Source organism: Periophthalmus magnuspinnatus, chromosome 22 (genome assembly GCF_009829125.3).
Source record: "Periophthalmus magnuspinnatus isolate fPerMag1 chromosome 22, fPerMag1.2.pri, whole genome shotgun sequence".
NCBI lineage: Eukaryota > Metazoa > Chordata > Actinopteri > Gobiiformes > Gobiidae > Periophthalmus > Periophthalmus magnuspinnatus.
Genome location: NC_047147.1, coordinates 28705717 through 28720286, shown reverse-complemented (window position 1 = coordinate 28720286; position 14570 = coordinate 28705717). Strand labels below are relative to the sequence as shown.

General features: G+C 40.5%; 1 protein-coding gene across 1 annotated transcript in view; it reads left to right on the top strand.

The window, feature by feature from the left end:
- Positions 1-14570, top strand: part of LOC117390306 (phospholipid phosphatase 2-like) — a 42436-nt gene that overhangs the window by 744 nt on the left and 27122 nt on the right. The gene's annotated exons all lie outside the window — the stretch shown is intronic.

The window sequence follows — 14570 nt, the reverse complement described above, 5'->3', positions numbered from 1 at the left end:
TTTGTGAAACAAGTTTTGAATCTTCTGCAATTGTTTTCTCGTTTGTATAAACTAAAGCCACTTTCACACTTTTATCCAGAGTTAATCCTGATGGAGACCTGGTTTAGTCCTGTTATAGTCCAGGTTTGATTGTGTTATACACCAGGTTTGGTCCTGGTTTGGTCCTGGTTTGGTCCTGGTTTGGTCCTGGTTTGGTCCTGGTTTGGTCCTGGTTTGGTCCAGGTTTGGTCCTGGTTTGGTTCTGGTTTGGTCTTGGTTTGGTCCAGGTTTGGTCTTGGTTTGGTCCAGGTTTGGTCCAGGTTTGGTCCTGGTTTGGTCCTGGTTTGGTCCAGGTTTGGTCCTGGTTTGGTTCTGGTTTGGTCTTGGTTTGGTCCAGGTTTGGTCTTGGTTTGGTCCAGGTTTGGTCCTGGTTTGGTCCTGGTTTGGTCCTGGTTTAGTCTCAGTTGCTGTTTTGTGTTGTACAGTTGTGTGTTTCTTATTGTCACTGACACTTTGACCAAACTTGATTCAAACGTTTGTTTCATGGACGTGGCCTGATCTTTATTTTTCTCTATAAAACATGATCCAGTGAATGTGACTCTGATACTGTGACCTGAATAATAATAATAATAATAATAATAATAATAATAACATTCTGATTTGGCACAATCAGTGGTGGAAAGTAACAAAGTAAAAGTAGTAAAGTACTGTACCTGTATGTACTTTTATAGTGTGTACTTTTTACTTTTACTCGAGTACATTATGGAGCAGTATCTTTTCTTTTTGATGCTGGTCGAGTCTGACGCTGCTCAAAGTTTCTCCAGCACAAAGATTCTCACTGGGGTTAAGGTCTGGACTCTGTGGTGGACGTGTGTGTCTGTCACAGTCTGAGCTCAATGAATCGTGACATCGTCGTCTTTGAATCTGCCCAAAAATCCACTGATGGAATAACCTGGTCATTCAGTTTATTCATGTGTCAGCTGACCTCACTCTGCTGAACCTCGACCGGACCGACTGCAGGAGACGACCTGTTTAGTTTAATGTGGAGATGTCCATGTGGAGACTCTTTTTTTTGTGCGTTCAGTGTGTGATGTGGTGATTTTGTTGGTACATGTGAGAGGGTGAGTGCTGTGGGTTTGACAGTTTTAATCGTGTTTTGTGTGTGTGTGTGCGTGTGTGTGTGGGGGTGTGTGTGTGTGTGCGTGGGGGTGTGTGTGTGTGGGGGGTGTGTGTGTGTGTGTGCGTGGGGGTGTGTGTGTGTGGGGGGGGGGGGTTGCTGTGAGACGGGAGGTGGGTTTCTGCTTCTTCTTCTGTTTCTGCTGCTGTTTTGTTTCTGAACACTGTACTGTGTGAACGTGTTGGAGCTTGTCCTGGACTTCAGAATGGGGCCCGGTACAGCAGCAGTGGCGGCGGCGGTGGAGGTGGCGGTGGAGGTGGCGGTGGAGGTGGAGGTGGTGGTGTTGATGAGCTGCAGGTGTGAGCTCTGTCTCTGTCTGTGCATCAAACAAACCCACAGATCCTGAACACACACTGGACTCACAGGAATGATAATGACAGTGTGGAGCAGAAGATGGATGTGCTGGACTCACTGTAGAGCCCAGAGGTGGACATGCCCCGCGGTGTGAAGAGACACGGAGACATAGAGACATAGAGACACAGAGACACGGGGAAAAGTGTGTCCTTATGTTTGTTTTACACCATTTTCATTGTGTGTCGAGATTTTGTTCAGATTTGCACATTTAAAAAGTCCAATATCACACGAAATAGACTCTGATGAGGTTAAATCCATGTTCTAACACTGTTATCTCCTCAAACACACACTGGAGTCGTGTTTTGTTTCATTCACATGTTTGAGTCACTTTATTATTAGTCTGTCACATCTACAAAGATCAAAATGCGACGTTCCACCTTGTGATGTCATCAAGTGGTAGTTTTTCAAGTGAACAGCTGCTTTTACCTTTAGTTTATTCGAGATAAGAGACAACTCCAGGACTGAAATGATCCAAGTGATTTTAGAAATGAAGGTGTGTGGAGTTTAAAAACACAGTGGAGCACTTCCTGTATCACCACATGATGACATCACAAGGTGGAACAGAGTGTTTTCAGTTTGAGAGAAGCTTAAATCTGCAGGTTTGTGTGAATGAAACAAACACAACTCCAGGTCTGTGTGTGAAGAGGAAACTTAGAACTGAGATGATAAAATAGTGAAATCTGAGCCTTTCACATGAGAAGAACCTTTTAGAAAAGTCTGAAATATTTTTTATAAACTGGAAAGTATTAGGACAAACAATTTACAACACGAATAATCTCCCAAATGAACCAAATTATAGTTTGACTCTGGTTATTTTCATTGATAAAACATGTGTAATGGGGCAGTATCGTTCCTTCATTTTTAAAGAACATGTGAAATCCAAATGTTCAAAGTGACAGTGGGTGAAGTTCATGTTTGTTCTCTGGTCCTCACTGAGTTTGATCTTTATCAGAATCAGAGAATCATTTCAGTGTTTCCTTCACTGTAAATATGGACTAAACCTGGACTAAACCTGGACTAAACCTGGACTAAACATGGACTAAACCAGGACTAAACATGGACTAAACATGGACTAAACCAGGACTAAACATGGACTAAACCAGGACTGAAGATGAACTAAACCTGGACTAAACATGGACTAAACATGGACTAAACATGGACTAAACCAGGACTGAAGATGAACTAAACATGGACTAAACCTGGACTAAACCTGGACTAAACATGGACTAAACATGGACTAAACATGGACTAAACCTGGACTAAACCAGGACTAAAGATGGACTAAACATGGACTAAACCAGGACTAAACCAGGACTAAAGATGGACTAAACATGGACTAAACCTGGACTAAACCTGGACTAAACCAGGACTGAAGATGAACTAAACATGGACTAAACCTGGACTAAACCAGGACTAAAGATGGACTAAACATGGACTAAACCAGGACTGAAGATGAACTAAACCTGGACTAAACATGGACTAAACATGGACTAAACATGGACTAAACATGGACTAAACATGGACTAAACCTGGACTAAACCAGGACTGAAGATGAACTAAACATGGACTAAACCTGGACTAAACCAGGACTAAAGATGGACTAAACATGGACTAAACCTGGACTAAAGATGGACTAAACATGGACTAAACATGGACTAAACATGGACTAAACCAGGACTAAACATGGACTAAACATGGACTAAACCAGGACTAAACCTGGACTGAAGATGAACTAAACATGGACTAAACCTGGACTAAACCTGGACTAAACCTGGACTAAACCAGGACTAAACATGGACTAAACATGGACTAAACCTGGACTAAACATGGACTAAACATGGACTAAACCAGGACTAAACATGGACTCAACCTGGACTCAACCTGGACTAAACGTGGACTAAACGTGGACTAAAGATGGACTAAACGTGGACTAAACGTGGACTAAACGTGGACTAAACGTGGACTAAACATGGACTAAAGATGGACTAAACATGGACTCAACCTGGACTAAACGTGGACTAAACGTGGACTAAACGTGGACTAAAGATGGACTAAAGATGGACTAAACCAGGACTAAACATGGACTAAACATGGACAAAATATGGACTAAACATGGACTAAACATGGACTCAACCTGGACTAAACGTGGACTAAAGCTGGACTAAACATGGTCTAAACCTGGACTAAACATGGACTAAACCAGGACTAAACATGGACTCAACCTGGACTCAACCTGGACTAAACGTGGACTAAACGTGGACAAAAGATGGACTAAACGTGGACTAAACGTGGACTAAACGTGGACTAAACGTGGACTAAACGTGGACTAAACGTGGACTAAACATGGACTCAACCTGGACTAAACGTGGACTAAACGTGGACTAAACGTGGACTAAACGTGGACTAAAGATGGACTAAAGATGGACTAAACCAGGACTAAACATGGACTCAACCTGGACTAAACGTGGACTAAAGCTGGACTAAACATGGACTAAACCAGGACTAAACCTGGACTAAACCTGGACTAAACCTGGACTAAACCTGGACTGAAGATGAACTAAACATGGACTAAACCTGGACTAAACCTGGACTAAACCTGGACTAAACCTGGACTAAACCAGGACTAAACATGGACTAAACATGGACTAAACCTGGACTAAACCTGGACTAAACCTGGACTAAACATGGACTAAACCAGGACTAAACATGGACTCAACCTGGACTAAACGTGGACTAAACGTGGACTAAACGTGGACTAAAGATGGACTAAACGTGGACTAAACGTGGACTAAACGTGGACTAAACATGGACTAAAGATGGACTAAAGATGGACTAAACCAGGACTAAACATGGACTAAATATGGACTAAACATGGACTAAACCTGGACTCAACCTGGACTAAACCAGGACTAAACATGGACTAAACATGGACTAAACCTGGACTAAACCTGGACTAAACCTGGACTAAACCTGGACTAAACATGGACTAAACCAGGACTAAACATGGACTAAACATGGACTAAACCTGGACTAAACATGGACTAAACCAGGACTAAACATGGACTCAACCTGGACTCAACCTGGACTAAACGTGGACTAAACGTGGACTAAAGATGGACTAAACGTGGACTAAACGTGGACTAAACGTGGACTAAGGGTGGACTAAACATGGACTAAAGATGGACTAAACCAGGACTAAACCAGGACTAAACCAGGACTAAACCTGGACTAAACATGGACTAAACCTGGACTAAACATGGACTAAACATGGACTAAACATGGACTAAACCTGGACTAAACCAGGACTAAACCAGGACTAAACCTGGACTAAACATGGACTAAACCTGGACTAAACATGGACTAAACATGGACTAAACCTGGACTAAACATGGACTAAACATGGACTAAACATGGACTAAACCTGGACTAAACCAGGACTAAACCAGGACTAAACCTGGACTAAACATGGACTAAACCTGGACTAAACACGGACTAAACATGGACTAAACCTGGACTGAAGATGAACTAAACATGGACTAAACCAGGACTAAACCAGGACTAAACCAGGACTAAACATGGACTAAACCAGGACTAAACACGGACTAAACATGGACTAAACCAGGACTGAAGATGAACTAAACATGGACTAAACCAGGACTAAACCAGGACTAAACCTGGACTAAACATGGACTAAAGATGGACTAAACATGGACTAGACCTGGAGTAAAGATGGACTAAACCTGGACTAAACCTGGACTCAACCTGGACTGAAGATGAACTAAAGATGGACTAAACCTGGACTAGAACAGGACCAAACTAAGTCCACATCAGGACTAAACTGGGCTCAAACCAGGACCAAACCAGGCCAAGTGTGCTGCTCCTTTAGGGCCTGATTCTTTTACACTTCACAGATAAAAGTCTGTGTATTTTTCAGTGTCATTCCACCAAACGTAAAACGATCTGCTCGTCTCAAAATGTTAAACGTCTCGATTAAAACATGTCGGTCCAGATCCTCCTCACACCCACAGACCGGACTGACCCCACCTCCTCTGACCCATTTACACAAGATAAAACTAATTATGGTCATTTAAACCCTTTCCCTTTTTTCCTAGAAGTATATTTTGGCTCTGATTCAAAGGCAGTAATGATGAGTGCAAACTGTAAGACGATCCACCCATTAATTATCCTGAAGTGAGAGTGAGCCGCTCAGTGAACATGTCGTTCTATTGAATCATCACTTTTCTTTATGTCGTATATTTGAAGTTCCTCAATGAAACAGTGACAGTAAAATGTGTTTGTGTCGTACTGATCTGTTCACTGTGAGGAACAAGAACAACTCACTGAGGTTCAGAGTGTACTGTTATGTCCTTATATTATCATATGACAGGGCAGTGTGTAGAGACAGACGATACACAAAATACTACAAACGTAAATCTTCATTTCTATACAGATGACACAGTAACGTAAAGCACATCATACACTCCACTACAAGATCTTCAACAACTTCAGATCACACCGATCAAAACACTCTCCTAAGTCTAAAACTCACCCTAAAAGTTTATGCTTTTCACAACTTTTAAAACACTTACTCCAAATCTCACTCAAATTTGCACGTCTGAAAGTACTCCACGTCTGAAAGTACTCCACGTCTGAAAGTACTCCACGTCTCAAAGTACTCCACGTCTGAAAGTACTCCACGTCTGAAAGTACTCCACGTCTGAAAGTACTCCACGTCTGAAAGTAATCCACGTCTCAAAGTACTCCACGTCTCAAAGTACTCCACGTCTCAAAGTACTCCATGTCTCAAAGTACTCCACGTCTCAAAGTACTCCAATTGAGTCAGTAGACAGATATAAGTATGTAGGTATATGGATCGACAGTTCAGTCTCATTCTCGTTTCACATACAACAAATTACAAAGAAACTGAGACTGAAATTATGATTTTTGTTTCAAATTCGGGCTTGTCTTTCTTTTGAGGCTTGTGTCTGTCACTTTCATGTCAGTGTTGGACTTTGGGGATGTGTTTTACATGAACACTTCAGCTCAGAGCCTGTGAGCTCTGGACTCAGCTGACCACGGAGCTCAGAGGTTCATCACTGGCCTCAAAGCGCCTACGCCCCACTGTGTGCTGTACACCCCACTGTGGGCTGTACACCCCACTGTGTGCTGTACGCTCGTGTGTGCTGTACGCTCGTGTGTGCTGTACGCTCGTGTGTGCTGTACGCTCGTGTGTGCTGTACGCTCGTGTGTGCTGTACGCTCGTGTGTGCTGTACGCTCGTGTGTGCTGTACACTCGTGTGTGCCGTACACTCGTGTGGACGTCTCTGGCCACACAGAGACTCAAACTCTTGTATCTACTTATATACACATGTTTTCTTGGTCAGTTCCTTCGTATTTGCAAAGGCACAGAGTCCAGAGAGGCTGGAGCTACAGCCTTCACCCGCAGGATCTGTTTTTATCATCTGTTCTCAGGGTTAGGTCTGAGTTTGGGAAAATGTTTTTCAGTTTTCTGCTCCTTGGGCCTGGAACCTGTTACAAAATGAGTTGAAATGAAAGGAGCTGGTCTCCTCAGATTCTTTTAAACATATCTTAAATAATAGGGACGTAGAATCATTAGTGTGTAATCGTTTTAATTGAACCTGTTGAAGCATTTTGACCGATCTGTGTTTTTAAATTGTGTGTATATGTTTGGGTTTTTTTGTACCTAAAACTGTGGCCTCTTGGCCAGGACGCTCTTGGAAAAGAGATTTTTAATCTCATTGAGTCTTTTCCTGGTTAAATAAAAATAAAAAATATGTACACTTTGCAGCGTATCGTTTATTGGCCTTAAAGTTCGTTTGGTCAAACAGCTTCCTCCATATGTGAAACTGAAGAAGTGACTGAGTCTGACGTCACCACAGCTTCAGCTCAAATGAAGCTCAGGCTGGAGCAGGTGTAGAGGATAATCATATTTGGAATTCCGAACACAGGTATCATAGCAACCAAAGAGCCAATCAGGAGCGAGGCTGTTGAAGGAGCGACTTCGGGGAAAGAAGGACCTGATTTGTCTGTTATTAATGTTCATATCTTGATTTACAGACACAATAGTGAAATAAAAACCCCAGGATCATGTAGAGGGTTAATACGAACATTTAAGACCAGAATGAGTCTGAAGCAGCAGAGACAGAGTCGATGGAACAGGAAGTGCCCCCATGATCACTTCCTGTTTGGAGCACGATGCTAGCAGGTTAGCTCTGTCCTTTTATATAAAGAGTCTTTGCTCCATACGCACAGAGAGAACGTGTAAAACTTTATTTATTTAAACACTTTACTCCAGAGAGAACGTGACCGTCTGTTCTCTTTTACAGTTTGTAATAAAACAAGATCTGATTCAAATTGGATCATTTGGGTAAAATTAACAAAATCAGCTCCAAAACATGAGCACAATTTATTTAGGCCGAAACAAACGACCTCAGAAAAACGCCGCTCGAGCTCCAGTCGTGTCATTATTAGTTTGAGCTTATGTTTTTTCTGTTTGTTTCCTGAATTATTCTACAGTTTGACATTCAACTTCTCTGTCTCCATGGAAACAAGGGTGCAACCAGGCAAAGTTACATGTCAGATCTGTGGAGAGGCGCTCACAGTAGGAACAGTTTGTCGAGGTATTTTTGAGCAGGATGGATCTTCAGACGAGGAAGAGAGAACAGCTCAGGTCGAGACAGAGCCAAAAAATACTCACATGAAAGTAAAAGTATCACATGAATACATTTACTAAAAAGTATTAAAGTACCTGTTTAAATATGTACTTAAAGAGAAAAAGGTAAAAGTATTTTGTGTATATTTTGAGATCTTATAAAGCTCCAAATGTATTGATTTTGTTCAGATTTTTTTTTCATATCTGTTTTTATTTGTATATTTTTGTTTTGCTCAGACTTGTGTTAAAATAAAACACGATAATAACAAATACTTTTACTTTTCAGTCCTGTTCAAAATGTAGTGGAGTAGAAAGTACAGATACTGCTCTCAAATGTACTCAAGTAAAGCACAGATACTTCAGTGTAGTACTTTATTACTTGTACTTGAGTACGTTCCACCTCTGTACGGCTCAGAGTTTTGTTTTATTATGTTCTCAGGATCTTATCAATAATATAAATGATTGATTATGGGCGGAGTCACTTTATCAGATCAAACTCACAGTTTATCAGCAGTGAAGTATTCATTTAACTTCCTGTATTTGTGTTTGTGATTTTTATTGTGGTTTTACCTTGTACAGTCCAGACGTAAAAAATGAGCAGAAACAGTCCAGGAAAAATAACAAATACAGAAGGAAAAAAATATCTACTTAAGTAAAGTATTGAAGTACCCATTTAAAAATGTACTTTAACAGATAAACAATACTTTTACTTTTTATGTTGAAAGTGTAAATGTAGTGATATCTCCTCCTCCTCCTCAAATCATATGAAAAGTACTTTTACTTCAATCCTGTTATAAATGTAGTGCAGTGAAAAGTACAGATACTTCTCTCTAATGTACTCAAGTAAAAGTAAAAAGTACACACTGTAAAATATAGTTCACATACCTAAAAGTTCTACTGAAGTACAGTACTTTACTAGTTGTACTTTGTTACCTTCCACCTCTGGTTCACGTGTATTTATATACACATATATACATATACATTTTTATTCACCATAAATACACACATTCACCATAAATACACACATTCCCCATAAATACACACATTCACAATAATCCACAGTACACGAGGCTCAGGTCACTCAGATAAAACAGGAAGTGACCTCAGATGTACTGACCTTTGACCTGTGGATCCTCTGGTCTCATGTTTCATCTGAAACAGCTTCACTCATGAGTCTTCAGACTATTCAGGCTCAGAGTGGTCAGTGTGGTCAGTGTGGTCAGTGTGGTCAGAGTGGTCAGTGTGGTCAGTGTGGTCAGTGTGGTCAGTGTGGTCAGAGTGGTCAGTGTGGTCAGAGTGGTCAGTGTGGTCACTGTGGTCAATGTGGTCAGAGTGGTCAGAGTGGTCGGTCAGTGTGGTCAGAGTGGTCAGTGTGGTCAGTGTGGTTAGAGTGGTCAGTATGGTCAGAGTGGTCAGTGTGGTCAGAGTGGTCGGTCAGTGTGGTCAGAGTGGTCAGTCAGTGTGATCAGTGTGGTCAGAGTGGTCAGTATGGTCAGTGTGGTCAGTGTGGTCAGAGTGGTCGGTGCGGTCAGTGCGGTCAGTGTGGTCAGTGTGGTCAGAGTGGTCAGTGTGGTCAGGGATGTTCTTAGTAGCCCTGACCACACTGAAGAGGTGTCTGGTGGAGATGGTATAGTGGTAGTATGGTGGTATTGTCCCTGTAGCGTCGGGTCCTCTCGTCGCCGTTAGACTTGCGGTTGCGGTTGTGGACTTTCCTGCAGCGTAACTCCGCCCCCAGTCGTGCTTCATGTAAATTCAAACGGCGTCTCAAAGTGGAGACACGGGGCTGTTTAAATATTTGACCCTCATTATGTTAATCTGCCTCTGATGTCCCTGGTGACGAATCAGAGCGCAGAGCTGTGGGGATTTTCACTCATTTATTTGATGCGTAAAATAAAAATACAGATGGATGTGTAAAATAGAAGTATTTGTGTGAAAAAAATGCAGTACATTCTGATACTTCGTTTAACATGATTTTTATGGTTAAATAATAAAAGTGGAGGTGAGCTGGCCCATAGCGCTCAGTCCTTAAAGGGTTAAGATTTAGACTGACAATTATTTTAATTAAATAATAATCATGATTAATGATATTATGATAATTATTAAACCGAGGTTTACAGTTTTTTTAAAGTCACTAAAACATCAATTACCGGACAATCTGCAGGTGTCTGAGCGTCACATTTAGTGTTTTGTTTGTTTTTTTTGCCACAAGTGAAATTAATAATGAAAGAATAATAAATGTGTTAATTATAAAACACATGAACCAACCTGAAAAAGGACATGATAAAGGACATGATGAAGGACATATAAGGACATGATGAAGGACATATAAGGACATGATAAAGGACATATAAGGACATGATAAAGGACATATAAGGACATGATAAAGGACATATAAGGACATATAAGGACATGATAAAGGACATGATAAAGGACATATAAGGACATGATGAAGGACATATAAGGACATGATAAAGGACATATAAGGACATGATAAAGGACATATAAGGACATGATAAAGGACATGATAAAGGACATATAAGGACATGATAAAGGACATATAAGGACATGATAAAGGACATATAAGGACATGATAAAGGACATATAAGGACATGATAAAGGACATATAAGGACATGATAAAGGACATATAAGGACATGATAAAGGACATATAAGGACATGATAAAGGACATGATAAAGGACATATAAGGACATGATAAAGGACATATAAGGACATGATAAAGGACATATAAGGACATGATAAAGGACATGATAAAGGACATATAAGGACATGATAAAGGACATATAAGGACATGATAAAGGACATATAAGGACATGATAAAGGACATATAAGGACATGATAAAGGACATATAAGGACATGATAAAGGACATGATAAAGGACATATAAGGACATGATAAAGGACATATAAGGACATGATAAAGGACATATAAGGACATGATAAAGGACATATAAGGACATGATAAAGGACATGATAAAGGACATGATAAAGGACATATAAGGACATGATAAAGGACATACGTCGTAGCCATCAGCTGTGCCAAATGTTGTTCAGCTCATTTTAACCCAGTGACAGCAAAGTGACACAAACACAGGTTCATACAAATCCAAACATATTCAGTGTTTGGATTTGTATGAATCACAAACGACATTTTTTATTGTGATTAGTGATATAACTGTTTATTGTCCCGTCACTAGAGTCTGGTTGTGATGTCACAATATGAGTTTTAGTTTTTTTGATTATTGTGAAATTGCTATTGAGAAACGTCATGATTTAAAGATTATTCACAAATAAATGATTCATATTTGTTTCATCCACATTGTGTAATGGAGGACACTTTCTCTGACGGACTAGAGCTTTGTGAAATAAAGTAAATGTGTCTTAAATCCATGTGATTGACTTTGTGGACAAATTGTACCATAATAAACTTGTCCTGCTTAAACAGCTAAAACAGCCAGATAAAAAAAGGATTTTACTTTTAGGTTCACTTTTTTGCAGAATAGATCAAACCTGGTCTGTTTCCGGAGGTAAATTTCCATAGATTTTTCCCATAGTCTTTCCGGAAAAAGAGTTCAGAGTTCAAAGACACGGCAGAGTATTTGTATTTGTACTTTTACTCAGGATACATTGAGGACTTCTCCTTTAACCCTGGAGTTTAGACTCATGAAACGTCCACAAGTGCATTTGATTCTTTAAGTTTAGACATTTTTGTGTTTTCTTTGTGCATTAAATTGAATCTTGATTTTTTTTTCTTCAAATGTCAGATCTGATCTCACTTTTGTAGTTTACATTTTTCCTGAGTGATTCATCCCTGGTGTTTGGTGTTGAAAGCACCAGCCTGGCCCTTTTTGGCTCTGCATCATTAAATGTGACAGAATTATCTTTAATTTTGGGGTGTATTGAATTGGATCAGGCCAAAAAGTCAATCACAGTGATAAGGTTTGAATTTCCGACGCATTAGATAATACACTTACTTAAAACGGACGGACAGGGAGGAAAGTGCAGCCTCAGGAGCCAGAGTCTTTATTTTGTATTGACTTAAATCACATGTGATTGAATTCACAGAATAAATATTTCATATACTTTTCTTCTACATCTGAGACAAGGAAAATGGAAAAGAGAGAGTGGGATCGGACTCTTTGTAGTTCTAGTGCAGTTGTTTTCCTGGTGGCAGAGTGGTTAGCCTCCTTGTATTTTGATGATGTTTTTGTTTCATCACTGGGACAAATTTCTGTCAAATGCAACTTTTAATTTACAGAAGAATAATTACTGAGCCAATATGATGATTTTAAGGAGTCATATTCTTGTTTGTTTTGTCCTACATACGTTGGTTGTATTTTGTGACTATAGTTTTCATTTTGGTTAAATTATTCACCTAAACTGTTTCATGTTTATTATTTAGGCAAAACATTTTATTTGTACAGCACCAATTTGCACACAAAGTAATTCAAAGTGTTTTACAGAATAAGAAAAACATTAAAATCACACAAATCAAAACATAAATCATCTTCATAAAATGGACATTAAAAGAGAAAAGTGCAAAATAAAACTCAGTCACAGATAAACAACAGAGTCTGGATTTAAACATCGTCAAAGGCCTGAGTCACATCCACAGGAAGAAAGAGATTTAAACTGAAACACTGATTCAACAAGATTAGTCCTGGTTCAGTCCCATTTTAGTCCCGGTTCAGTCCTTATTTAGTCCTGGTTTAGTCCTGGTTTAGTCCTGGTTTAGTCCTGGTTTAGACCTGGTTTAGTCCTGGTTTAGTCCTGGTTTAGTCCTGGTTCAGTCCTGGTTCAGTCCTGGTTTAGTCCTGGTCTTTTCTCTGTTTATTTACTGTGGACAGACTCATTTTATCCTGATAATCTGACACAGAGTTTACGTGGCTCATTTACAAAACCAGATCGTATAAAGACTTGTGACGATTGAGGTAAATAAATGTTATATAAAATGTTTGTTATATAAAATGTTTTTTTATATAAAATGCTCCTGTTTCTATATAAACTAAACGAGCTCAGATTTGAACATTTCTTGGTGCTTCATGTTCCCTCTGTGTGAAATGTGAAATGAAACCCTCATGTTCTCTGTGCTCTTCTCTATTTGTAATAATAATGTCCCAGAGCTGGTTTCAGATGCTGTGTTTTGGACGCCGTGTTTCGGACGCCGTGTTTCGGACGCCGTGTTTCGGACGCCGTGTTTCGGACGCCGTGTTTCGGACGCCGTGTTTCGGACGTGTTCTCATGGAGTGGACTGGACGCAGCTGTTGTTAAAGATCATTTATGTCCCGTTTTCACAGATCTCTGACACTTTTAAGAGGACGTCTTTGCCTCTGCGCAGACACACGGACTCCCTGTGTAAAACTCTGCCAAATATGTGTCAGCGCGGAGGGGGAGGCGTCCACTTTTGGTCTGTAACATTCACGTGTGAAAAGCCCAAAGACGCACAGCAGAGACGACCACGCGGCGTGTTTACGTGAGCGTGTAAAACAGAAGTGCGACGGGTCTGTGGGTTTGTGTCATGAGCTGATGTCACGTGTGACGAGACTGAAATGTCAAACTTTTCACTAAGGAATAAATTTGATGAGAATAAAAACACTCTTTATTTAGACAATAGAATGATTTTCAACGTTAAATAATAGTGTTTTCTTTTATACTCCCATGTGGCTTTGTGTCTGTGTAGTTCCTCACTTGTCCAGGTGTGTCATGGGGGCGTCGCACTGGGGGGCGGAGCAAAGGTACTGGGCCCAGTGCAGTACAGAATGTGTGCATTGTGTCGTGCGTCCTGATTGGCTGTTGGACTGTAGACCATTGTGTCGTGCGTCCTGATTGGCTGTTGGACTGTAGACCATTGTGTCGTGTGTCCTGATTGGCTGTTGGACTGTAGACCATTGTGTCGTGCGTCCTGATTGGCTGTTGGACTGTAGACCATTGTGTCGTGCGTCCTGATTGGCTGTTGGACTGTAGACCATCGTGTCATGCGTCCTGATTGGCTGTTGGACTGTAGACCATTGTCCATCAGTCTCCTCCGTGCCGTGTCTCCTGTCCAGTACAGAATGTGTTCAGACAAATTTACATAAACGTTGGATCTCAGTGTGACTCTGAAGTGCTGTACGTTTGCGATTTGTTTTCTCCCCGACAAAACCCACAATGTCGATGAAACGTTCTGCACCGACAAAGACGCCGACGAAGGTTTGAACTTTGAGAGAGTTTAAACGAGAGAGAAATGTGAGAAAATGTTAACGCCTGTGTGAGAAAAGTGTATAAAGTGTGTGGTGAGGGGTTGTACAGCTGTGAAACATAAGCCCGTGTCTTATACTTATACTAGTAGTAGTAGCAGTTGAAGTACTTTTGTTGTTGCTGCTGTTGAAGT